This window comes from Castor canadensis, chromosome 19, assembly GCF_047511655.1.
Source record: "Castor canadensis chromosome 19, mCasCan1.hap1v2, whole genome shotgun sequence".
NCBI classification, from domain to species: domain Eukaryota; kingdom Metazoa; phylum Chordata; class Mammalia; order Rodentia; family Castoridae; genus Castor; species Castor canadensis.
In genome coordinates this window covers 27,239,897-27,265,698 of record NC_133404.1, presented here as the reverse complement: position 1 = coordinate 27,265,698, position 25,802 = coordinate 27,239,897, and the positions used below count along the sequence as shown (strand labels likewise).

Below are 25,802 nucleotides of genomic sequence, written 5' to 3'. Positions count from 1 at the left end.
AGGAGCCAGCACAACTGAAGGGCTGGGTCAGCTTGGGGCTGATTCCAGGAGCATTGGGAGGTGGGAGAAACTTCCTATAGAGGCCTCCCCTATGCCAATGAAGCTGTGGGCCCTGCTGGCTTTACTCCATGCATCACCTTGTCCTTAGACACCAGGAACACCCTTACAAGGAGGAGGAGGCTTGGAGCAGAGAAGTTATCATCCACTTCAGGAAGGTCCCCTTGCTCTTGTCTTCCAGGATTGTGGGAGAGAGTGGAGAACAGCCCTTGTGAGCAGGTGCTAGGACCCTGGCAGAGCTTGGTGGGAGGCAGGCAGAGTGCCAGAGTCCACCTTGCTTAGGGGGCCAGCATCCTTCTCTGTCTCCATGGAACTTGGCTCAGTGTCTGTTTGTGCGTCCTGTGTTTTGTGTTTTTGTGTATGTGTGTGCACCTGTATACATTGTGTATGAGTTTGTATGTGTTGATGGTGACGGGTGTCTATGTAAGTGGGTATGCGTATTTGTGATGTGGTGTGGTTTGTGTCTGTGGTGTACATGTGAGGGTGTGGTGCACATTATACATGGGTACAATGTATCATATGGGGTGTGTGACAGGTGGTATGCTTGTGTGTCTGGTGTGTATATCAATGTACATGTCTCTGGGGTCAGTAGTGGGTAACAGTAGGTGGGGAAGCAGTGGGAAATGGAGCCACTTCGTCTAACAATCCTGAGTCACATCTTAGAGACACTGTGGAAAGCAAAGTCATATGTCCTTGGTCACTTTCCCACAGTCTCCCACAGTGTGACCTGAGAACCTGGTGTGATCCAAGGTGCTTAGTAGGATAAGAAGCCTCTGTTTTGCCTCCCTCCACTCCTACCCCCAGGGCAGCAATGCTGATCTGAGAACTCCCTTGTCTCCTTGGAAGTTGCCTCCCTGGAGGGTTTGCTGTAACAATTCAGTGTCACAGAGAACCCCACTGTCAAGGACCTGATATCCCATTTGTTGACTCAGGAGTTTCTGGCCCCAGCTCCAGACATACAGATCGGATTCTTGCATCACTCTTAAATCAGCCTTTTTGGAAAAATCCCAGAGTTGACCAGTCATTTGGCTTCTTTCTGAATAATGAGAATGATTGTAATTCAAAACCTTCCCTAAGGAAGATTTAGAAACTTCCTTCTAAAAGCAACACCAAACATTTTTCCCTCCAAATAATTTTTTGTGTGTGTATCTGTGTTTGCTGGGCAAACTCTCTATCAATGAGCTACATTCCCATCCCCAAAGAATTTACTGACTGCTTGAACACTAAATTGTTGGCCTCGGGAGTCAGTGCTTTTGTGCTAATGAGAGGAGGGCATTAGCTCCAGAACAACGGGCAGAACAGCTAGCATGAGTGTCGGAAGTCACCTACCCCAGACTTCTCATATAAAACAACCCAGTGCAAAACAACAAAATTCACTGTCTGGAGAGAAAAAGTGCTATTCCCTTTTGCATATCATGCCTCACTTCTCAGAGAAGCTGGGAGGGCATACTCGTGTTTGTTTATAAAAATATGAAAGGATCACAGCCATTGACCTATGTGCCACAGAATTTGGACTATACGCCAACTAAAGAATTCTAAACAAATATCAAATTCCTGAAAGTTGTTCTTTCAGAGTCATAAGACAGCAATTCTGAAGCTGATTCTGTGTAGTCTAGAAACAAACAAGTGAATGAATATATTATGGATAATTGGAGCCAGGCTTCTGACTGTTGGAGAAGAGAGTTACAAAAAAAAGATTGTAATGAGTCTTGTAGCATTGCACTGAAGTTGAGGTTATCAGTGTGAACCCATGGTTTGTAATATAGAGACACACACAGACACACACACGTATATGTAATAACATGTATTTGTTAACTATTGCTTAACATTACACATTGTCACCAAACCTAGGGCTTAAAACAAGTATTTATTACTTTTAAGGAAGTAGATATGGCTTATTGGGGGCTACTGAATCTGGGTGTCTCACAGATTCAGTCTAACTAAGAATGGGGGGTTGTGATCTCACCTAAGAAAAGAGACTGGGGAGAGGATTCATTTCCAAACTTACTCACATAGTTTTTGGCCCTCCTTCAGTTTCTTGCTTGGAGAGCCTCTCCCTAAGATAGCATACAGCAGGATGGGTGTTCTGACTGCAGCAGAGTCAGCATGCACAAGAAGGCAAGAACACAGAAGCCATGGCCTCTTTATATCCTAATATCCAAAGTCTATCCCATCGTTTTGCCATTGCTGTTCATTAGAAGAGAGTCACTCAGTCCATCCAACTCAAGGGGAAAGAATTACACAGAACATGACCACCAGGAGGCAGGGACCCCTGGGGCCATGTGTCTACCACACAGGCATGGTGTCTGTGTGCATATGCACTCATATATTTCCTCCTCTAGCTCCTCACACAGTAAGTAACACTGCACAGTAAGGAGGATACCTAGCTGTGAAATAATCTCTAAATTCCATACTCCATGAAAAGGAACAAGGGATCCCTGGAGAAATGGCTGAATCCAGGTTGGGGCAGGGAAGTGCAAGAAGGGCTTGGAGCATCTTGTGACAGAAGGTAAGGAAGGGTTTATTATTGACATAGAAACATGTCAAAAGAACACAGGTGCCACCTTGAAGAGGCTCCCATTAACTATATCTGGGATTATTTGAGCATGAAAATAAATGATCTCAGTGAAGAACTATAATCCTTTGATTTAAATAAGGACCTGGGACTCACACTGATGTGAGAATGTACATAAATAAATCCAGAGGGGGAAAGGGAAAGTTCTTTCTTTCAGTGAAAAGTACCTAATAAATGTAAAAGGAATGTGGGAATCAGAAAAATCACCACAAACTATCAAGAAACTTCATCAGTGGCTCCTATCTATATTCCCATCTACTTGGGTGGCTGAGATCAGGAGGATGGTGGTTCAAGGCCAGCCCAGGCAAATAGTTCATGAGACCCCATCTCCAAAATAGGCAGAACGAAATGAGCTAGAGGTGTGTGGTTCAAGGGCAGAGTGCCTGCTTTGCAAGTGTGGAGCCCTGAGTTCAAACCCCAGTCCCACCAAAAACAAACAAAAATCAAAAACAAAAAGAAACTTCGGTGAATGTCAAAAGTAGGTGATAAAAGTTTGAAGAATATATATATATTTATACAATCTCGAAGTAACTCTTATAGATATTTATTGATTACAAAAGGCAAGTTAGCAACTTTGTCAGCGGAGGAACCGAAAACAAAATGTAAGCCACTGGTAATGACGCTCCTGGTGACAAGCACTGAGAAGAGTAAAAGACATCACCTGAATCTGATCATTCCGAGAGACATCCCGCAAAATAACCGACCTGCGCAATTTAAAACAGGTCCTTTCTGGGGTTGGCATCAGTGGAGGGGGGAGATACCAGGAAAGAGTGTAGGAGGGTGAACACGGTGGAAATAGTAGGTACGCATGTATGAAAATGTAAAAATGAGACCTGTTGAAACTCCCAGGAATGGGGGGAGAGGAGATAAAGGGATTGATGAATTCAACTATGATAAATTGTAAGTACTTTTGTAAATGTCACAATGTACCCCCAGTACAACAACAAAGAATACAACGAAATTTAAAAAAATACAACGTCAAGCCAGTGCAAGAATGAGGAATGTAACAGAGCCTTGCCCCGCCCCCTGCCATGCTGGCCCCGCCCCCTCAGTTTCCACTCTAGCTGCCATATTGGCCCCACCTCCTGTTGCTCCTCTCCAGGCCCCGCCCCTGGCTCGATCTCTCTAGGCTCCACCCTGTTTAGCCCTACCCTCTGGTTCTGCCTCATAGACTCTTCCCTTCTGGTCCATTTCAGTCACCCTAGTATGAGAAACCGGTAACAGGGCAGGCCAGGTTACCAATGCCTAAACAGTGAGATCAGAAACTTGAATCCTGTCCATGTCCTCTGGCACCATATGGTGAAAAGGGAGAAGTCACCTGTCCTACAGGGTTTACACCATGAGGTGGGTGAAGAATCAATAATGTGCCCCTGGCTTTTATGACTGTCTCTTCTATCACACGTGATTTTAAATGGCTCTATCTGTGAGTGTCCCCACCAACACTCTTGCAGGTGCAAGGCATCTGTGACCACTCTGGGAGCAAGAACCTTGCATTTTGCCCTCTGGTGTGGCCTTGGGCAAGTGCATCTACAGTCCTGCTTTGCTGGAAATTCTGGTCAGAATGCTAGCATGTGACTAAGTCCTTTCACTGCAGGGGTGGGGCAGTGGAGGTGGTTCAATTTAGTATTAACTCTTAGTTTTTCAAAGCTTTAGTTAACAATATCTTCAAACATTGCATGTCACTAGAAATGGTCTAGAATCTACCGAGGCTACACAAAAGGAACTGGGGTCATTTTACCTGCAGTCTCTTTCTTTTTTTGTGGGGGGGGGGAGCAAGACATACAAATCATGCCCTGCTCTGACCATATGTCCCCTCTTCAGGCAGGGTCCCTTGATTCCTCATCTCACTCCAACCCCTGGTGGGAGTCCTTCACACATTTCCTTTTGGGGTCTAGTCCCTCTTCCCCCTTCTCTTCCTCACACAAAAGCCAGGGAAGCCTAGCCTGGTTCAATGCTTTGCTATACCCCCAGGACTGCCTGGTGCAGAGTCCATGCCTGCAGAATGCTAAGGAAGCATTCTACCATGGAGCCACACCTCCAGCCCCCTGGATGCCTGCTAGGGACTAAATGACCGCATGGCTGATGGAGCAATGCCACCTGTTCAGCCCTCAATAACACTGCCTTTAGCAGCCTTTATCCCCAGCATTCAACCCAGGTCATCCAGGGAGTGTCTCTGCTTACCTGGGGAGGAACTCAGCTCCCAAATGTACTCTGAGGCACATGTGTGGGTGAAAGGCAATGGGTGGGGTCCCCTAGTCAAACACTCCTCCTCCCTTCAGGTCACACTCAGGGGCTGAGTAATGTCAAGACTGCAACAAGTCACAAAATCTTTGAGCTGGTGCTGCCTGGCTACTTATGAATTAGTCACACAGGTTCCAGAGTGACAATGGCTCCCCGTAGTTGAGACCTTGTGGCTGCCTCCCATCTTGTTGCATGAAAGGAGGATGGGGGGCTTCTGGGTTAATTACAAGCACCTTTAGCACCCCCTCTTAGGTGAAATGCTTCTAATGTTCAAGAAGAGTCATTTTGCATGCCTTAGTGTGAGATGATGGGAATGCCAGCACTGGGGATTAAAACCAGCCCCACAAGAGCGTCCATCCCAGCTGTGAAGCTCGTCCACCTGAGTGAAGGGAAAGTTGAGGTTGTCTGGTTGCAGCCAGAACACTGCCCAGCATCAGCATCTCCACCATGGCCCAAGCCCTCCAAGCTGGGATTTTCCACATCTCTGAAATGAAACCGGCTTTGAGCAACCTGAGACTCAGTAAGGGCATAACTTTTGTGTGTATTTGGAAGGTACTAGATTTAAATAGGAACCTTGGTCATTATTAAATTCCATCCCCACACAACCACGTATCTATGATGGGTGGCAAGAGAAAGCCGAGGGTGGGCTGAACAGCAATGGGAACAGCCTGACAATTCTGTAGATATTTGGCTTGTTAAAGATGTGCTACAAACATGGCCAAGATATCCTTTGTGCCTTCTGGGTGGTGGTCCAGGTGCATGTGGTCATATCATTTTCTGGATTTTGTAAAAATTTAGAGTGAAGGGGCTGAGGAAGTGTAGACAGCAGGAGTCAGTTTTCTGAGATGTTTTCCTATGAAGGGAGCTGAGAAATGGGGGCTGCTGAGGTGGGGGCAGGGGCTTTAGCAATGTGATCTAATACATGTTTAGACACGAATGATCATGAACCAATAAGGAAGGTGCAGGAGGGAACAGGAGGCTTCAGGGGTGCCCTTTGGGGCAGGGACAAGGATGAGGGATGAGGGTGTGCAAAAAGACAGGGTGTGGCTTTGGTCTGCGAAGTTGTAGCCAAGGGAAGTGGCTTCTGAACTTAAAAGCTAGCTTACAGCTAGATGGGTCTCTGTTTACTCAATGACCCTGTTTCTTGGGCCAAAATTAACAGCAAAGCCCACAGTGAAATGACTGATTTGTGGACCAGTTTAGCCAGAAGAAACCACCATTTCACAAGTATATTTGGAGCACATGACTCAAACTGTCACTCACGCTGTATGTGGCCCACACAGGGGTTTGGTTTGACCCTTGCATAAAAATTAACCACCGTTATGAACCAAGAGGCAGACCATGACTTCTGGCTACTCTTCAAAGCCCTCAGAATGTGGGAAGCTGGCTGATGTCCCTGCAGCTGGCAACTGCAGGTAGCTGCAGGTCCCCACCTCTGTACTGATGGTTCCTTGGGACCTCCCCTTGCCTGGCTTCTGGGGGCACGCCTGTGCACCTGAGGGCCCCACCTAGGGCAGCACCTGCATGCCAGAACTTTCTACTGCAGAGATCCAAACAAGCTCTCAGCCAAACCACCCTTTTGTGCACAAAGGATTAAAACCCACAATCAGTTCTTTCCTGCTCCACCCTTCAGCCTACTCACCCCACTGCCCCAGGAGTCCCTGGCCCAGGTCCAGTTGCTATTTCTGAGTGGGTTAACTGAGGCTCCTTGCTCTTGCCCTTCAGAGACACACGCAGGTCAGACACAGCCTTTCTGTCCCCTCTGGCAAAGCAGCCCCTCCCCCTGCTGAACAGCTTCTGAAAATTGAGGGAGATAACACCACTCCTATCTGCAGACTGTAGGTGGGTGTGAGACCCAAAATGGCAGTGCTTGGGAGAGCAGTGTTGCCTAATTTCATGCTTTAGCACCACTAGTGCTCTAATGCAGCAGGACTAGCCTGCAGAAAACATCAGAAGTTGTCACAGCAGGACCACCTCCCCTCACCGCCCACACCAGGGTTCTGTCCCTCTCAGGCCTCTAGTCCTCTTCTATCTCAGGGGACTCTGCCCTGGAGACACTGGGAGACAACCTTCCAGACTGGAGTTCTAGAAATGGAATTTGACCTTTAAACCAAAGTAACATTTTTCTTTTCACTTTCTTCTTAAACAATCCACAAATCCTAAAATTCACCTTTGAAAGTGTCAGCTCAGTGGCTTTTCAGTTTATGCCCAAGACTGTGTAATTATCACCACTATCTAATCCCAGACAGTTTTGTCCCTCCCCCCCAAAATAATAAATTCATATACTTAGTGTCACTTCCTATTCCTCCCCCTCTCCCACCAGCTCCTGGCAGCTACTAATCTGCTTTTTGTCTTTATGGATTTGCCTCTTCTGGATATTACATAGAAATGTAATATAAATGTGGTCTTTTGTGTCTGGCTTCTGTCACTCTTTTCGAGACTGGCCCATGTGGTAGCTTATGTCGGTACTAAATTCCTTTCTGTGACTCAGTAATAATCCAACGCAAGCACTCACCAATTGATGACTAACTAGGTTGTTTTGACTTTTTGGCTGTCGTGAATTGTGTTATTGTGAGACATTGTTCTTTTTACAGGGAATACTGAAAAAGGATAGGGAATAAAAAGGAAGGAAATTCATTAACTTGTTAATTTTGTGGTTTGGGAAGGGAATGCAGAATTTTCCTATAATTTCTTCATTTTCTGAGTAGTAGTTTTAATTGTCTAAAGAAAAATATAGCTTATTTTAACACAGACTTCATTGTTGTGAATTTAATACAGTGTTTGGTACAGAGGAAATTCAAGCTTTGCTTTTTAGAACTTTCTGGAGACTTAAAAAACAGTATTTTCTGCCTGGGATTGATTGAGTCCTTAAACTTAAAGATTCTGAAGGCTGAAGGCTGACATGATAGTTTGGATCTTGATGCACCCAAAGGTCCATGTGTTAAGACTTAGTCCTCAGGGTAAGCAGTATGGTAGGTGGAACCTTTAAGAGGTGGGGCCTAGTGAAAAGAAGTTAGATCACTGGGGGGCTGTGCCCTCGAGGGGAGAGGGAGAGACCAGCCCTTTCTTCTTCTCTTTTGCTCCTAGTCATGAGGTAAGTGAGTTTTGCATTGCCACACACTGCCTCACCACAGACCCCAGCACAAAGGAGCCAACCAATCGGGCGGAATGTCAAAAACCTTGAGTCCAAATAATCCTTTTCTCTTTATAAGTTAATTGTCTCAGCTGTTTTGTCATTGTAACAGAAGACTGACTAACACATGACCTGATCTTTAAAAATGAGCAAAGGAGTCATCACCTTCTAACATACGGCATATAGTTTTCTTACTATATTTGTTGTTCATTGGGTTTCCCCCTCGTTAGAATATAAACTCTACATGGGGAGGGATTTTTGTCTGCTTCGCTCATGGTTTTATGCCAAGTGCCTAGAATGGCGCCTTGCAGAGAGCCGTTTGGTAGTGAGAGAACAAGTGACCACTGATTATACTGCTCACAAGATTGTCACCCCAGTCAGTTTGCTTAAGCAAGTTCATGATACCATTCTCCTGCTGCAATTTTTTTTTAAATAAATTATGTTTAGGGGCTTTCCCTCGAATTAAAAAAAAAATCTAACTTCTGATTCTTTTGAGCATTTTTGCTTTTATGCCACCTTTAAGGTTTTAGCACAATTGTCACTATTTTACCAAACATTCCTTTCTCAATTAATAGCAGAACAGAGCATTATTTGGCCTTCTTGATAGCATTCTCAACTCACCTAATTTCCTCTAGAAGGTGAATAGTTTATTAAAAATTTATTTCCAACATAAGCACTGCCACTTTAAAGATACTTGGAGAGGATCTTAGAACAATTTTAAATAATCATGAATAGAAATGAAAGGCATGACACACTTACAAAAGTTATGGCAGGAATAAACAATGGCAAAGATCTGCTGAAATTAACACCCATGAGCTATACCCAGGCAGCTTTGAGACTGGATAAACCATAATGATTCTTTTTAAATTGGAGGAGGACTCTGACTTATTTCAAATTGTGCACATAAAATCACACTTAATATTGTACTTCTTCAAACTTCTATAAAGGTGTAGATGTATTATAGCTATGTTTGCCAAGAAAATATTAATAAAATAAAAATTTTTTTCAGTGAAAAAAAAATGAGTAAAGGCTGGGTGCCGGTGGCTCATGCCTGTAATCTTAGCTACTCAGAAGGCAGAGATCATGAGGATCGCAGTTCAAAACCAGTCCAGGCAACTAGTTCGAGAGACCTTATCACAAAAATGCCTAACACACAAAAAGGCTGACAGGGTAGCTTAAGTGGTAGAGTGCTTGCTAACAAGTGTGAGGCCCTAAGTTCAAACCCCAATACTGCCAGAAAAAAAAAGTAAAAGATTTGAATAGATATTTGGCCAAAGAAGATATACAAATGGTCAATAAACACATGAAACAGTGCTTGGTATTGCTGACATCAGGAAAATGCAAATCAAAATCACAATGAGATACCACCTCACACGGAGTAGGACAAATACTCTGGGGAAAAACAGAAAATAATAATTATTGGAGAAGATGTGGTGAAACTGGAAACCTTGTTCATCGCTGCTGAGAATGCAAACTAGTACAGCCACTGTGGAAACTGGCATGGTGGTTCTTCAAAAATTAAGCATAAAATTAGTGTATGACCCAGCAATTCTAGTAGTATATACCCAAAAAGAATTAAAAATAGGTCTCAAAAAAGTACCATCCACCTGTATTCATCAGTGTTCTTCACAGTAATCAAAAGGTGGAGGTAACCCAAGAGTCATTGCTGGTTGAATGATAAACAGAGTGTGGTTATTCCTGTGACAGAATACCTTTTAGCCTTGAAAAGGAAGGGAATTCTGACACAAGCTACAACATGGATAAGCTTTGAGGATATGATGCTAAGTGGAATAATAAGCCAGTCACCAAAGGATAAATCCTATGTGATTCCACTTACATGAGGTGCCTAGACTTGTCAAATTCATTCAACAGTAGAATGGTGGTTGCCTGCAGTGAGGGGAGGGAGAAGTGTGGAATTGTATAATGGGTGCAGAATTTCAGATTTTCAAGATAAAAAGAATTCCTGAGATTGGTTGCAAAATAACATGAATGTCTTTAATAACACTGCACTCTGCACTTAAAAAGGTTACGATGGCAAATTGTATGTTAGGTTTATTTTGCCACAATTATAAACTTAAACTATTAGAAAGACAAGTCTCAGGGTCTGCTATAGACCCTGGACTCTGAAGGAGGACCTAGGGGTGTGCATTTTAACAAGAACCATTGTGGATTGGAGCCACAGTCAGTGTGAGACCCTCTGCACATGCTGAGGTCAGCTTCCTGTCAGGCATGAACCCTTCCCAGCAGGCTTTTCCAGAAATTACAAGTTCACTGGGCTAAGTCAGAGGAGAGACCTCTGATGGCAGTGCTGGCACCAGGACAGAACAGACCATCTTCCTCTGCCCACCAAAAGCCCATTGCAGAAGTTCTTGGAAGCTGTCGGGCTGGCAGGACACAGTAGGCTCCCTGATGGTCAGGACCTAGTGAAGTAAATAAGCCACTCACTTTGGGGTCCTCGAAATTCAGTAATTAAGATAAAGAACATTTGATATCATTTAAAAATAATAAAAATCAATGCAGAAAGAAATTCTCATGATGAAAACAACACTGATTTCCCATTTTTAAGGATTATTTATAACCAGATGTGTAAAACTTAGAGCCCAAGGTCTGCTGGAGAATGGTATTCAGTGAACAGTTCTCCTTCTTAAATAAGCCTTAACTGATAAAAGAATAATGAGGTTAAGAATTCAGATTCTGTTAAAACACCCAGGGTATGGCAGGCAGGTTGTCTACAATTCCCTTGTCCATGGCTGGAAGCCAGTGGGCTGGTGGAGCTCTGTCACCAAGATGAGGGAAATCACACTGAGGCACAGACCCTTCTTTTTACAACTTGCAACTTAGTCATCAGCCCTAATGTCAGACCTTGATCCTGGCTTGCATTTTCTAAGTCTGTTGCAAGTGTAGTCACACTCTACAAAGAGACACTTCAGTCTCACCAGTGGACCATGTGTAAGACCCCGTCCTCTAGTAGTATAATGGCTGAAGAATTCCCATTATCTAGTGACATCAGAGCTGTCGTAACCGCACAGAACAACACGTTACTCACAAGTGTGGCGCCATGTTGTATAAACATGGCTCCATGCTGTTAGAAGCAAACCCAGCCATATTAGAATGAAGCACATACGACAGCACACAATATTTGATAACGATAATAAATGAATATGGCACTGGTTCATGTACTTACTATTCCATACTCTTCATTATTATTTTAGAGTGTACCCTTTCTACTTAGATAAAAAGTTTTCTATAACACAGAATTCTGTGTTAACCCCAGAAGCAGCCTCACCCATTCTGTGTGGACTGCCTCTGTTGATTTCATCGTCTTCTTTTGTGCTTGGTTTAATCTCATGTGTATCTGTTCATCATGGCCCCAGAAGCACTGGGCTACACCATTTATCTGCCAGGAGCCTTAGTAAGTAGTAAGCTGTGCCATTGAGGGTTGCATAAATATACCTAGCAATGCAGCTGAGATTGTGTCCTTGTTGTTAGTGACACATGGCTGTAATTGCCTACACTGTCCTGAGGGGATGATGCCATCATCCATGGTAAATGAGTCCCTGGCACTGCTGGGGCCAGAGCACATCCTCCAAGTCACCAGAACGTCTCACATTTCCAGCCTTGTTAAGCAGATCGGTCAGGTTATGGTAACTGGGTCGAAGGGAAAGGAACCCAGGCTGGGGTTGATCTGAGAATGAGGTGGAAAAACAGCATTGGTGGGCTCTCTGGGGGTGGGGGAAGAGAGAGAGAACTCCAGCAAGCAGGGCCTGGGTAGAGTGACTCTGCGGAGACAGGAAGGAGGCTGACCCCATCCACATTTCTGTCCCTTATCACACAGCTTTCTCCTCTGAAAGATTCAAGTGTTTTCTCCAAAATGGGCCTTTGCTTTTAAACTCCTCTGTTTCTCTTCAACAAAATTAGAGATAAGGGCAAAATAGTTTCTGCCGGGTATCAAGGGGGTGGGGGGGAGAAGGAGGGGGTGGAGTGGGTGGTAAGGGGGTGGGGGCAGGGGGGAGAAATGACCCAAGCCTTATATGCACATATGAATAATAAAACAATAAAATAAATCAAAAATAAATAAATAAACTCCTCTGTTTAAGGAGGAAAGAAATTTATTTGGCATTGTCTCAGACACATTCTCCACAAACTGGCAATTCCACAGTGGGGTTTACCCTCAATAAACTTATGTGTGTGTGACTGCAAAATGTATCTTCAGCACTGTTCCTAAGAACCCCAATAAAGAGCAACTTAGATGCCCAGTTAGGGCAGGATGCACAGATACTTTATGCTTGACTCACATGGGAACACTAAAGAGCAATAAAAGCAGACAGATAAACTACACAACTACCCATGATGACTCTCACAGTACACCACAGGGCAGAGAGAGCCATGTTGTCAAAGACATACTTGATGTGATTCCATCTGTATTCAAAAGCTGCTGATGCTAAGTGGTGTATTGTTTAGGGATACAGATGGAGTCCACAACAAGAGAGTAAGGAAAACTGCCAACAAATACACAGAAAGCCTACAAAGGCCAGGGACAAAGTCAATACACACAAAAATAGGTTTTGTTTCTATGTACTACAAATGAACAATCCAAAAGGAAATGAAGAAAACAATTCCATTTATAGCAGCATTAAAAAAAAAATCTAGGAATAAATTTAACCAAGGAGGTGAAAAACTGAAAAAAAAGACACCACTGAAAGAAATTAAAAAGACATAAATAAACCAGGTGTACATACCTATAATCCTAGCTATTCCAGAGGCAGAAGCAGGAGGACTGCAGATCAAGACTAGCCCAGGCAAAAGTTAGTGAGATCTTACAAAAAAACAAAAGGAAAAAAGGCTGGGGTGTAGTTCAAATGGTAGAGCACTTGCCTAGCAAGCCTGAGGCCCTCAGTTCATTTTCCAATAGGGGAAGGAAGGAAGGGAGGAAGGAAAGAAGGAAGGAAAGGAGGGAGGGAGGGAGGAAAAAAAAGAAGGGAGGAAAAAATTTTCTAAAAATGGATCAGTTAATGTAAGAGCTAAAACCATAAAATTCTTAGAAAAGAACGCTAAGTCTTCATGACCTTGGGTTTGGTTGTGGATTAACAATGTAATACCAAAAGCATGAGTGACAAAAGAAAAATTAGACAAAATGGACTTCATTACAATTAAAAACTGTGTATAAAAAGACATAGTATCAAGAAAGCAGAAAGACAACCTCTAGAATGGGAGAAAATATTTGTATGTATCTGATAAATGTCTCATATCCAGAATATAGAAAGAAGTCTTATCACCCAATGGCAAAAGACAGCTCAATTTAAAAATTAGCAAAGGACTTAAATGGACAATTCTCTAAGGAAGAAACAAGAATGGCCAATAAGCACGTAAAATGTCATTAGGAAAACACAATTCAAAACCACAGTGAGGTACCATTTCACCTCTACTGGTATGGCTATGGTCCCCCCCAGACAAAACCCAGTGAGAAATATTTGTAAGAAATTGACAACCTTGTGCAAAATAGTACAGCCACTTTGGAAACAGTCTGGCAGTTCTTCAAAAGTTAAATGTGGGGCTGGTTGTGTGGCTCAAGTGGTAGAGCACCTGTCTAGCAAGCATGAGGCCCTGAGTTCAAACCCCAGTCCCACCAAAATAAAATAAAGAATAAATAAAAGGAGGGAGAAACAGAATCACAGTGCTTGGGATCATTGAGTGTCCTGTCTGTTCCTTGTGACCTGCTCCTCCCTGATTGTCTGAGACCCTGGGGAGGGAGTCCAACAAGGGATCCAGTTTGGCTGACACTGTCCAACTGGCTAATGAAGAAGGGCAAAGTATTTGGGGAAACACTGTGTAAAGGGGTCTTCCCCTTTACAGAGTGCTCAGGGCCAGCCTCCTGAGTCCCCTGACTCCAATTAGTGTGACCCTTTCCTCATCCAGTGCTGTCTGTCTTTCACTACTCCTCCTAGTCTCCCTCTATGGGACCCCAGGACCCAGGAAGATGTCCCACCATAGTGCCCAGACAGTACACCTGTCTGGCACCAGTATTTGCATAGGTAGCCCTCCCACCCCCATGGCCCCCCCTTAGTCAACAGTGGGAACTGATTAAATCAATGATGAGGCATTAAATCATGGACAATGCAGCTATTAAAAAGACTGAAGTAGAAATGTAAGTTCAAAAAACATGAACATCTGTATTGTTAATAGAAAAACAGTTGAATGGAGATCATTCTGGTAGGATCTAGCTATTCAAGAATAGACACGCCAATATGAAAAAGTCTAGAGCTGACGACCTGTCTACCGACTCTGGCGACAGTGACTTTTGATCACTTGAAATCTAGTCTGAATTGAACTGTGCTGTGAATGACAGCATCCCTGCCATTCACTGTGTCTCAGCGTGAACTTGAAGGTGTCTGGCAGGGTTTCAGAGACATACTACAAAAATGAAATTCTCAAGAATAAGTTTTTGACATTTTCTACCTGTTGACATGAAAATATTTGCGGGTATATTGAGTTCAATGAAGTATAGAATTAAATAATTTCATTTATTTGTTTTTACTTTTTTATACTGTGGCTACTATTCAATTTGAAATAAAGTTGGTAGGTTACAGGCTGTTTCTGTTGGGTGGGCCTGATCTAGAATGATGTACATCAGCCCACTAAGTGTGGTCAGCAGTGAGAGGGGAAGGGGATTAGAAGTGTGTATGTAGGACTTTCACTTGGCTCTTCTGTCTGATTTTACAACTGGACATGTTTGTGTGCATTATTAGCAAATGAAAAAGCATCCTGTGACTTTGATCCCTGAACGCTGTGCTTTGCTACCTCCCCATGCGAAGTCCAGGACAGCCCATGACCATAGAGAGAGGCCACCTGCCACAAGCATGACCTTCACCTTGAGGTATATCCGGCATGACCTAACCCTATGGGAACAGACACAGGGCAGATAAGTGGAGTTTAGGGAGGAGGACATCTGGGCTTGCCATGTTCATAGACGGACAGACCAGGTCGGGTGGAAGTCAGGAGAAGGGGGAGAGAGGGGAGTGCACAGCAGTGGAGAGGGATGTCCTGAGCCTGGCATTAAGCCCTTTTCTTAAAGTCACTGTAGCACAGTAAATCCATTTTTAAAGACTTGGATAGCAACTGAAGACAATTTTTGGAAAACAGTGAGAAAATTACTAGGAGGTGCTTTCTACATTGCTCCTGGGTGTGATGTGTCTGTAGCAATGAACCAATCTATTTCCTGGACCCTGGCTGCTTCCAGCAGATGCTACATTTCATCCTCTGGAAGGAGGGATACAGCAGGTGACTTGACTGGTCAGCAAACTGTGCCATCACTCATGGCAGTGGGTCTCTGTGTACTCTCTTTTTAATGGAAGTTTTTAGACATAGAATTCCATTAACCAGTAAATTGTGGAAGTCACTGGGAGGACTGGGAACCATTGTCCTCCTGCCTGAGGGCTTCCGTTTTACAGGTCCAGAATTTGTATCCATGTACATATGCACATAAACATGTGCATTACAGAACACACTGAAAACCGTTCTTTTTCAACCAAAGCAAAAGAGAATTTTCTACAAACATCTAGTGCCTGAAGTAAGAGGGTGGCAGGTTATCAGAAAATCTGTTTTATTTTCACTTAGTTAAGATGAGAATGACTAGTGACTTCAAATGCTGTCACGCCAGTCCCTGTACTACTTATCCACTTTGCAAAGCAAATAAATGAAGTTGTAAGCTTCTAGAAAATAATGAGGCAAACATAAACAATTGCAGCAAACACATTTGACATGAGTTGACATTTCCAATGACATTTTCTGGGGCCTGAAATAAGCTGCTGCTGAGTGGCCAATTTATGCTACAAATATAACTTCAAATGCCATGACTTCAAGCTGCTGCTAGCTAGTTTTCAAAACGGTGTTTGGTGAACATTACTAGAGACAACCATTTTCAAAATCAGTCCCATGTTCTTCAAGTCCACCCATAGAGAAGTGGGCTCCTTTGTTAATTCTTCCCTAAATATTTAATTCAGACAGAGCAAATTTGTCTCATTTTTCTTCTCCCCATCATCTTTTTCCTTTCCTGTCCTTTGTCAACCTAAGTGCAATTCTTCCCCCACTACTTAAGTAAGTTTTTTTTAAGGTTTAAAACTCATATTTTTGCTAAAAAGGAAAATGTATTGATTCTAGAAACTTTTTGAAAAAACAGAAAGGGGGTGATGGAAAAAGGAATGAATAAACGCCACTCAGAAGTCCTCCATCCTAAAATAACCTTGACTATCATTTCCATGTAGTCTAGGATTTTTTTCTGTGAATAGATTGGATATGTGCCTGTATATGAAATGAAAACTACAATCATTCTACACACAGTCATTGTGCCCTTTCCTTTGTCACTTCAAAAGTGTCTTATTGTATTTTATCCCATGGAGAGACCACGATTTATATGTCCATTCCTCTATTTTTGGACATTTTGGTAAACAATGCTGTGTGAAATTTGGTACACCTTCAGGATTGTTTCTTCACAATGGAATCCTAGATGTGGAATTGCTGGGCTTTGGCACATATTACTGAGCTGCCCTCCAGAAACAAATTCACACTTTCACTGACACTCACAAGTCAGTGTGAGCTATCCAGAGCTTTCCCCCAAGGCTTTCACCATTGAAGTATCAGCTGATAAAGGCTTGCAAGTATAAAGTCCTACCCTATGAACTTTAGAGTTGGGGGACGTTCTAAGGTGGATGTCAATTTCCCCCAAAGCAAAAGAATGGAAGTTTGGGGGTTTTTTGTTTGCTTGTTTGTTTTGTTTTGTTTTGGTACTGAGGTTTGAACTTAGACCTAATGCTTGGTAGGCAGGTGCTCTACCATTTGAGACATTCCACCAGCCTGAAATGGAGGTTAAAATGCTAAGAAATGACAGGTAAGACAGCTGAGCCTTGGAGCTAGAGCTTCTGAGCAAATTCTGGCACCTGGATTTGGAAACTAGCTTTCAGATCAATTGAACCATTCAGTGACCAGCTGACAGAGTGCTTCTCTGACTGGCCAATCAACCTGGCAGACCTGTTCTGTTGAGAGCCTGTTGGAATCCAGGCTAATCATGGATCCAGCACCCATTCCCATAAACCCTACCCAAGGGAAAGAAGTGAGAGATCCCGGGAAGTGAGCCCTGCAACGAGCTTACCTGCCATTGCAGCAGAGTGGGAAGGGTGCAGCTCAGTCTCCTCCAGCATCCTCCTTGAGCCAGGGCAGGAAGGGAGTGAAGGGGGCCCACCCTTTAAGAGGGTCAGTCCATGTGAGGAGCATGTGAGCTCTGTGCCCTGTCCCTCATGAGCCCTGTGAGGCAATGGCCCCGTGACCTGGCTCCCAGGCCAGGAAAGGAAACTAGGGCCCCAAGTTCCCAGGCTGCTCAGTGTGGCATCCCACAAAAATCAGCCTTAGGACCTGAGAGAGATGGGCAGCTAGAGCACTCCCTTTGAAGTGGCTCCCCACCTTCCCCTGCTAGAAATGTCAGCCTGGTTTGCATAATTGAGACAATTGGACATAATCATTCTTTCAGAAGCCCCACATCAAGCAGGCAGTGCCCGGGCCCTGGTAGGCTAGGAAAAGGAGTCAGATGGTACTAGTTATTGCTGATCCTTTTCGAGTCATCTGAGGTTGGGCCAGAGGTCAAGGCAAATCCAACTGCAAATGGGGTGTGAGCCTCACTTGACTCTCATGCCCATCTGGGTGCTTGGAATCCTCACCATCTCCACCCTACCGAAAGCTTGCTTGACTGCTGTCTATAGCCCTCCCGCCCCCAAACGGCCACAGTGGGAGCCTTTTAGATTTGCTTTAATGATATACATGCCCATTCCAGCTTCTGGCGAGCACCTAAGCCTCGATACACTTATTTTCATTACCCTCTCTTCGGGAGGCTGCATATTCTCCACCCATCTGGAAGTCCCTGGTCCTGGGCCACCTCCTAACCTCGCAAAGGAGCTGGCAGAGGAGCAGACAGCTGGGCTGAAAGGGCAGTTCAGAGGTCCCATGCACAGATGAAGATTCTGAGGCTGCTGAGTGGCTGCCTTCCCCAGAGAGCATGTGAGCTGGGGCAGGACTGGCCCAGGTTGTTATGGTCACCCTGGAGGAAAGGGGAGTCTGAGCCTGAGACCGTCCTCCTAGCTCCCGAGTTGCAGGAGGTGATACCTGACTCTGGCAGACATCAAGGGGCTCAGGAAGTCTCTGACCTCCCCCAGTGGCTGCAGAATTATGCACATAGGCCAGGCCATTGACTGGGGAGGGGGGCCTGTCCTTCCTTTTCATTAGCTTCTCTCAGATCTGTGCCCAACCTTGTCCCAACAGAGTGGGTGCACAAAGGGGTGAGGGGGCAAAGCTTGACTTCCCACATCCTGTGTTGGGTGCACATGTCCAGGGGTGGGCAGTGCCCTGACCCAACTCCTGGCTTGTCTGTCTTGGCAACCGGTGTTTGACTTCAGAGGCATGATAGATTCCTGGCTCTGGCAGGAGTCCTTCCAGGACCAGGGAATGATTCTAAGAGGCTGTAGTTCTGAGAGCACAGGTGGAGCTAGAGTTTTGGAGGCAGTGCATTCCTAGGGCATCTGGAATTAGTCTGGGAGTGGCCAGAGAAGCCTCATGGGAAAGTGAAGCCAGCAGCTTGCTCTTGTCATGGCTGAAAAGCATGGGAGTTTGAGGGTGACTATAGTTTGGATTTCAAATGTCCCCAAAGATTTGTGTCTTATGCTTGGTTCCCAGTTCATGACACTATTGGAAGGTGGTGGAGCTTGTAGGAGATGGGCCTAGTGACAGGAATTTAGGTCACTGGGGACATGCCTTTGAAGAGGATTTTGGAACCCAGACACTCTTCTTCTCTCTTTGTTTCCCAGCCACCACAAGAAGGGCAGCTGGCTCTACCACATTCTACCCACCATGAGATTCTGCCTCACCACAGACCTCAAATCAATGGAGTGAATTGATTATGGACTGAAACCATGACCCAAACAAACCTTTCCTCCTTGGAAGTTGATTATCTTGAGTATTTTTGTCACAGCAACAGAAAGCTAATTAACACAGTGGTCATTGGGCAGGACCAGCCTTGCCCAGTCCTGGCCAGCCACAAGCCAGTAGCTCTTCAGGAAGTGGGCCTTCCTCAGACAAATAAGCACAGTCGTATAACATTAGGAAGAAGGATGCCCAGAATTCCCCCAAGAGAACAGCCTTCCTCCCCAGGTCCAGCATAGTGAAGCTTGAAAGTGGGAGCTGTGACGTCCTAGCCAGTGGCCACAAGTCGCACGTGACTCCTCTGCACTTCAAATGCCACCAGTCTGAACTGAGTGTGTCCTGAGCAGAAAGGAGACCCAGGACTGGCAAGACTTGTGATGATATTTCACGCCAATTGTATATTAAAATGTTTTGGCTATGTTGGGTTAAATAAAATTTATTAACTTTTTTCACGTTTTTATTTACATTTTTGTGGTACTGGGGATTGAACTCAGGGCTTTGTGCTTGCCAGGCAGATACTCTACCACTTGAGCCACTCCACCAGCCCTTCTATTTACTTTTTTAAACTTAAACGACATCTGGTCTCTGGCTCACAGTCATGGCTCACATTGTATTTCCTTGGATGATGCCGAGCTGGAGCCACGGTGGGAGCAGATCTTGAGCAGGATGCCCATGCCGTAGAGGCATGCTGCTCTGTGACGTTCACCTGGATGACCCAGTGTACGGAAACCACACGAGAGCTATGGAGATGGCTGTTAATGTGTGAGCATCCTTCTGTGTTCAGTGAGTCACCTGACAAGCAAAAGCACTAACACTAGCTTCAGGGACAGCGTGGAGAGCACTAATGGTGTGTGAGACCTCCCCTGTTACTCTCTGAGCATTTATCCACTCAGTCCTGACTCAGCCTTGGGGTGGGTGTCCTTCTTATGGATGAGGAATAAAGACACAGAGTTCAGACGGAAGAAATAGCCTGCTGGCTGCCACAGCTGGTGAAAGATTTTGGGATGGTCACCCTTGTGGGTCCCTAACTAGGTAGTAGAAGCAAGACTACAGACAGAAGAGGCCCCCAGACAGAGGCCTAAGGGTCTTGGTTTGGGAGTGGACTATGAAATGACTCAGTAATATTTCTCATACTCCTTGACCACCTGCATTTCCTGACCAATAGTTAAATAGCAAAGCCTGTTCAAACTCAAGTTGGACTTTTGACACAAGACTCTAACTGGAGTTGGTGTGTCCTTCCATTGGGACGTGTGCGATGTCCAGCTGTCTGCCTTTTGTGATGTCAACAGACTTGGATGATGATTTTTTAGAGCCATTGTATCACCAGGATTTGCAAAATGGTGATCTTCTAATTCCACAGTGTCTTCAATTTTTACTGGAATTCATCTTGAATTTTGTTACCCCTGGGCACAGTTTGCATCGAAAAGGCAAGGATGCCTTCCTCTTCCAGAGTAGTGAATTGGTTCTTTGGCATTTTCTCAAAGTGTAGTCACTTTGTTCTTTTTTTAGTGTGATTATGGATTCATGGATTTGACCATATTTGATGCATTTCAATCCACAGTGGTTATTTTCCCCCCTGTTGCTTGAATTGTCCCAGTTTCGCAGGGGCCCCTGAATCCCTAAGGACACCACCCCAGGAGTCTCTAAGAGTCCTGGCTACATGAAATGAAACCATGTTTCTGGCTTGTCTTGTCTATTTCTTGCTTCAGAACTGGACTTAATCATTTCTCCAACAAACCCTGGTTTTTCTTAGTGGGAGTTGTTACTAGACCTTAAGAGCAGTGCCCAGAATGACAGAGCTCTGTGTGTGTGTGTGTGTGTGTGTGTGTGTGTGTGTGTGTGTGTGTGTGTGTGTGTGTGTGTGTGTGTTTAAAGCAAGTGCTTCATGAATTCATAGTGAACATTTCCAATTCAAACCTAGAAACACAGGGACTTAATTTCCTTAATGTCATATTCTTGTCTCTTCATTTATACTGCCAATCTTACTCCTAACAAGTAAGATAATTTTTCTTTTGCTTTATCCTGGGTGTAGTTTAGGGAAACAAGACCAATGTTACTAACGATTCCTGAAAGCAGTATAAAACATTACTTTGTGGCTCTTTTTTGACCTTAGGAAATGTCTATCAGGATCTACAGACATACCACCCTGAACGTGCCTGATGCTGTCTGATCTCAGAAGCTAAGCAAGGTGGGGCTTGGTTAGTACTTGGATGGGACTTTTCAATCTCTTAAAATAGTTTTCCTCTGGTTATCTTGCAAGTTTGACACATAGTAAAATTTACTTATTTAATTTTCCTTTGAAACTTTAAGAATTAGCTTTTAAATGTAATTTTGTTTTAGAATTACATAAAGCATTTACATTATTGCAAAGCCAAATCCACAAACAAGATTTATTCAGCAGAGTTTGGGAAGTCTTATCTACCCTCTCTCTAATCCTTCCCTTCCACAAGTAAACTGAAGAAAAAAAGTTTTGTTTCAGTCTTTTGACTTGTGTATTTGCTTCCCTCTCTCACACATAAATGGCAGGGGTCTTTCCCTACTTTCTCCCCCACCTTGCTCTTCACATAGCTTCTCCACTTCACCTGGAGATTACATAGATGGCCCCCACCCTGTTTCTTGTGTCTGGTTTTGTTTTGTTTTTTATTTTTGTGGCACTGGAGTTTGAACTCAGGGCCTCACACTCTGTAGGCAGGTGCTCTACCACTTGAGCCACTCTCTACCCCCACTCCATGCAGCACAAGAGCTAAGTCAACTCTCAGCTGAATTGGTCTCTGTCTTTAAAAAAAAATCACACAACGACCAAAAACTCTTGCCATATCTCCTTTTGCATTTGCCAGTAATCTTCAGGTCAGATGACTACACTATTCTGTAGTAAACACATAAGAGTAAACACATAAGTAATTTTGTTAATATTCCAAAAATATCCCTGAAAAGAGCATTTTTACATTTCTATAAGCATTTATGACAGCTTTTGTTTTTCTGTAACCTCACCAATGGAGTACATTGTTTAACATTTATTAAAAAACAAAAACAAAAACAAAAAAACTCTCGACCTAGTTTTCGTTTTTGTTTTTTCTTTCTTGTGATACCTTTGTCTGAGTTTGGGATCAGGATAATAGCCACCCCATAGAATGAGGTGAGAAGTGTCCCCTTGTCTTCTACTTCCTATAAAAGTTCGTGAAGCATTGGTCTCAATTCTTCTTTATAAGGTTGGTAGACTTTACTAGCGAAGTCAACTGGGCCAACTGGGCCAGTAGTTTTCTTTATGGGTAGTTTTTAAATCACTAGTTCAATACCTTTACTTTTATAGATCTTTTCAGATTTGTCTATTTTTTTTTCTTGAATCTGTTTCAATGACTTGTTTCTTTCCAGGATTTGTCCACTTCATTTAAATTTGTTGCATATGGTCACTCATGGTACTCGCTTACAATCCTTTTTATTTCTAGACGGTCAGTAGTAATGTCTCAACCTTCATTACTGATTTTAGGAATTTTTTCTTTTCTCTTGGTCAGTCTAGCTAAAGGTTTTCCAATTTCGTTGACGTTTACACAGATCCAACTTTTGACTTCATTGATTTCTTCTATTATTTTTCTATTCTCTGTTTTATTTTAAAAATTAGGTATTGATTTAAGGCCTTTCATTTTTTATATAGGAATTTACAGCTACAAATTTCCCTCTGAGTATTTTTTTATTACTTTTTTTTTATTTTTTTATTACTTCTTTTTTTTTTATTTTTTATTTTTTTTATTTTTTTTTTTTATTTTTTTATTACTTCTTTTTAAACCATTGGCTACTTAGGGCTATGATTTTGTAATTTAATGTCTGCTATTTGCAAATTTCTATTATTGAGTTCTAATTTTGATTCCACTGTGATTAGAAAACATACTTTGGATAGTTTCAATCCTACATTTATTAAGGCTTGTTTTATGGCCTAGCAAATGGTCTGTCCTGAAGAACGTTCGATGTGCACTTGAGAATAATGTACATTCTATTTTTAAGGACCATCTGTATTTCCATGACTGTGGAATTTTTTACATCTCTTGCTCATTTATCTATAGGGTGTTTTTCTCTATTTTAACACCTTGTTCATATATATTAAAGGACTGTGATAAAGTGACAAATATCCCCCCAGGGTGGCATTTGTCTTTCATCTTTACTTGTTGACTTCTTGAATCTATGCCATCCACAGAACCATTTAATTCAACTCATCATTGACATCATTTCTCCTCTACTCAAGGGACTGATGGTGCTATGTGGATTACGGAGAGGCCCAAAATGACTTCTAAGGGTTCACAGGTTGGTGAGGAAGATGACACCTACGTGAACACATCTGAAATACAGTTGTCCTGAGGTATTCATGGAGGATTGGTTCCAGGATATCAAAACCCATTGGTGCTCAATTCTCTTATGCAAAGTGATACATTGTGTACATAGGACATGCTTACACCCTCCTCCAAATCATCTCTAGATGACTTGTAATACCTCACACAATGCAAATGCTAGAGAAATAGTTGTGATTTTTGAATTGTCTGGAGAATAATGACAAGAAAAAAGTCTACACAAGTTCAGTACAGAAGTACTTTTTAAAAAAATTGTTTTGCTCTGAGGTTGTTGAATCTGTGGATGCAGAACCTGTGGATAGGAGGGTCAACTCACAAGGCAGACTAGAGGAAGCACTTTAGTTAGACATGCAAGCCATAGGAATTTGATAAAGAGAGCTACTCCAATGGAAGAGATTACAGGGCTTCAAACTGGGCATGTGGTTCTGGCAGGAGTCTGGGTAGATTTGAAGAAGCACTTTAGGCAAAGGAGTTGGGGATGGAAGGGGCAGGGCATCGGAGGAGGCCAGCAGGTCCTGTGAGCTGGAGTGTTGTTTCCTGGCCAGGTGGATGATGGTCAGGGAAAAGCAAAGCAAGGCTGAGGATATATGGCAAGGGGAGGAGACTGGGAGAGTGCCAAGGGCTCAGGCTGGCACTGGCCAAGCCAAAGGTCTGTAAATCCTGTCCTGACAGTCCTCATCCAAACACCTTCATTTCCAAAGTCTTATCTAAGGGGAGACATACTGGTGAAAATTTTGATATTGCAGCAGAGGTGGGCTTCTGCTTGCTATACTTTTGAATTATTTGTATACATTTTAAAACAGGGTAATATTGACTTAAGAATGACCCAACTGGAAGAATCTCTAAGACAAAGAAGTTGAAGTGGGAAGATTAAAAAGATATATGTGCTTTGTAAACGGAAATTATATTTCCTTATACAATGCCTCTATGAATGACAAAGGCTTAAAAATCTTGAGTTTTGTTATAAAAGGCAGTTATAAAAATAAATAAATGGATAACTAAATGAAGCAAAGACCAAGAGATTGACCAATCAATGCCTTTGACTGCCTTGAACGTTCCTTGTATTTCTCCATAAACAAATGAACAAACAAACAAATAAATAAGTTTGGTTTTTCCATTTGGGGGAAAGAAAGATCTTCAGACATTTGTGTTGCGGGCCTTGGAAACACCTCTATTTTTCCAAAAGGGAGATGGCCATCTTAGTGAGAAGACCAGCTCTTCTAAGCAGCAAGTATGACCAGACAAGGCTCAAGGGCCAAAGCTGCCCAAAACGTGCTAATCACTTTCCAAGGAATTCCAGGCCCCATCAATAATTCAATGCTGGCAGCAGCCTTCCCACATCACACTTCTTCACTCCATATGGCTCCAGGAGAGCAGGAGCTGGAATTCCTAATGTGCCATTTCTGCTGATCATTCTGTAGCAGAAACACTGGCTCCTGAGCACCTACTGTGGAGATAGCTAATGGTCTATTTAAACTGGACATATTTCCTTGTCTGCTCATAGGAGCTTTCTTTTTAAATTTTTTCTCTTCTTTCTTTCTTTTCTTGCTTCTCAGTGGGTTATGTTGCAATGTTGGCAGATGATGTGTGCTGGAATAACAAACACATGGGTACAAGAAACTTGCCAAGCATTTAATACTTTTCAGTTTTCAGAACAATCTCTACAACAAAAATAAGACCAATGACTTTGCTGTGGATATAATTCATTATATTAAAGCTTTTGGGCATATTTCAATGGTATGAACATCTACAACTGGGGTGGCCATGTGGTGAGGTCCTATGCCCTGCCATAACCAAGGGTCACAGCTGGAGTTTCCGGAAGTTCCAAGGAGAGAGCATTAGCTGAGCTGGTCCTCTTTCCCAAGAAATTCCTAACATCTCATTAATCCACAGCTCCACCAACCACAAGTCAGAAGGCCCAGTATCACTGTGCTGGAATCTGTGCAAGTCTGAGTATAACCTTCTGCTTTTGGTGGGACCCAATGGAAGACTTTCAAACACTGTGACTCATGCCTCTTCAATCTTCACTTGGAGCCATGACGAGCCTCCCAAAATGTGGGTCTAATTACATGCAAGTCAATTTGACCTTTCCTTCCTTCAAGATGTCCTGAGAAGAAATCTGAGAAGAAATGCATTCCCAAGTAGAAATCTGGGCAGGAACCAGGGCAAGAGATTATTTGGCCTCGGTTTGACTGAGATCTTCTCTTGTTTAGGAGCAAGCACACGAGAAAGGTAGGACTATGAGGACGCAAAACAACGAGCACATGTCTGCCACCCAGCTCTGCCTTCTCCCAGATCACATTGAAAGGTATCTCATGAGTTTGTGAAGGTTCAGCATGGCACACAGTTATCATTTTTGTTTCATGCAATGTGTCCCATTGGATGGGAATACTCATAAGAAGTGAGACAATCTCCTTCCATTCTCATTTCTTTGTGTAATGCTTCATAGTGACTAAATTTTGTATTTTTCCCAATTTGGTGACAATAACCCATA

General features: G+C 43.3%; 1 protein-coding gene across 1 annotated transcript in view; it reads right to left on the bottom strand.

The window, feature by feature from the left end:
• Positions 1-17,202, bottom strand: part of Trpm1 (transient receptor potential cation channel subfamily M member 1) — a 105,309-nt gene extending 88,107 nt beyond the window's left edge. Inside the window, exon 1 of the mRNA XM_074061489.1 lies at positions 17,152-17,202. The gene's annotated coding sequence lies outside the window, so the exon portion shown is untranslated. The remainder of the gene's footprint in view (positions 1-17,151) is intronic.
• Between the last annotated feature and the right edge of the window lie 8,600 nt (positions 17,203-25,802).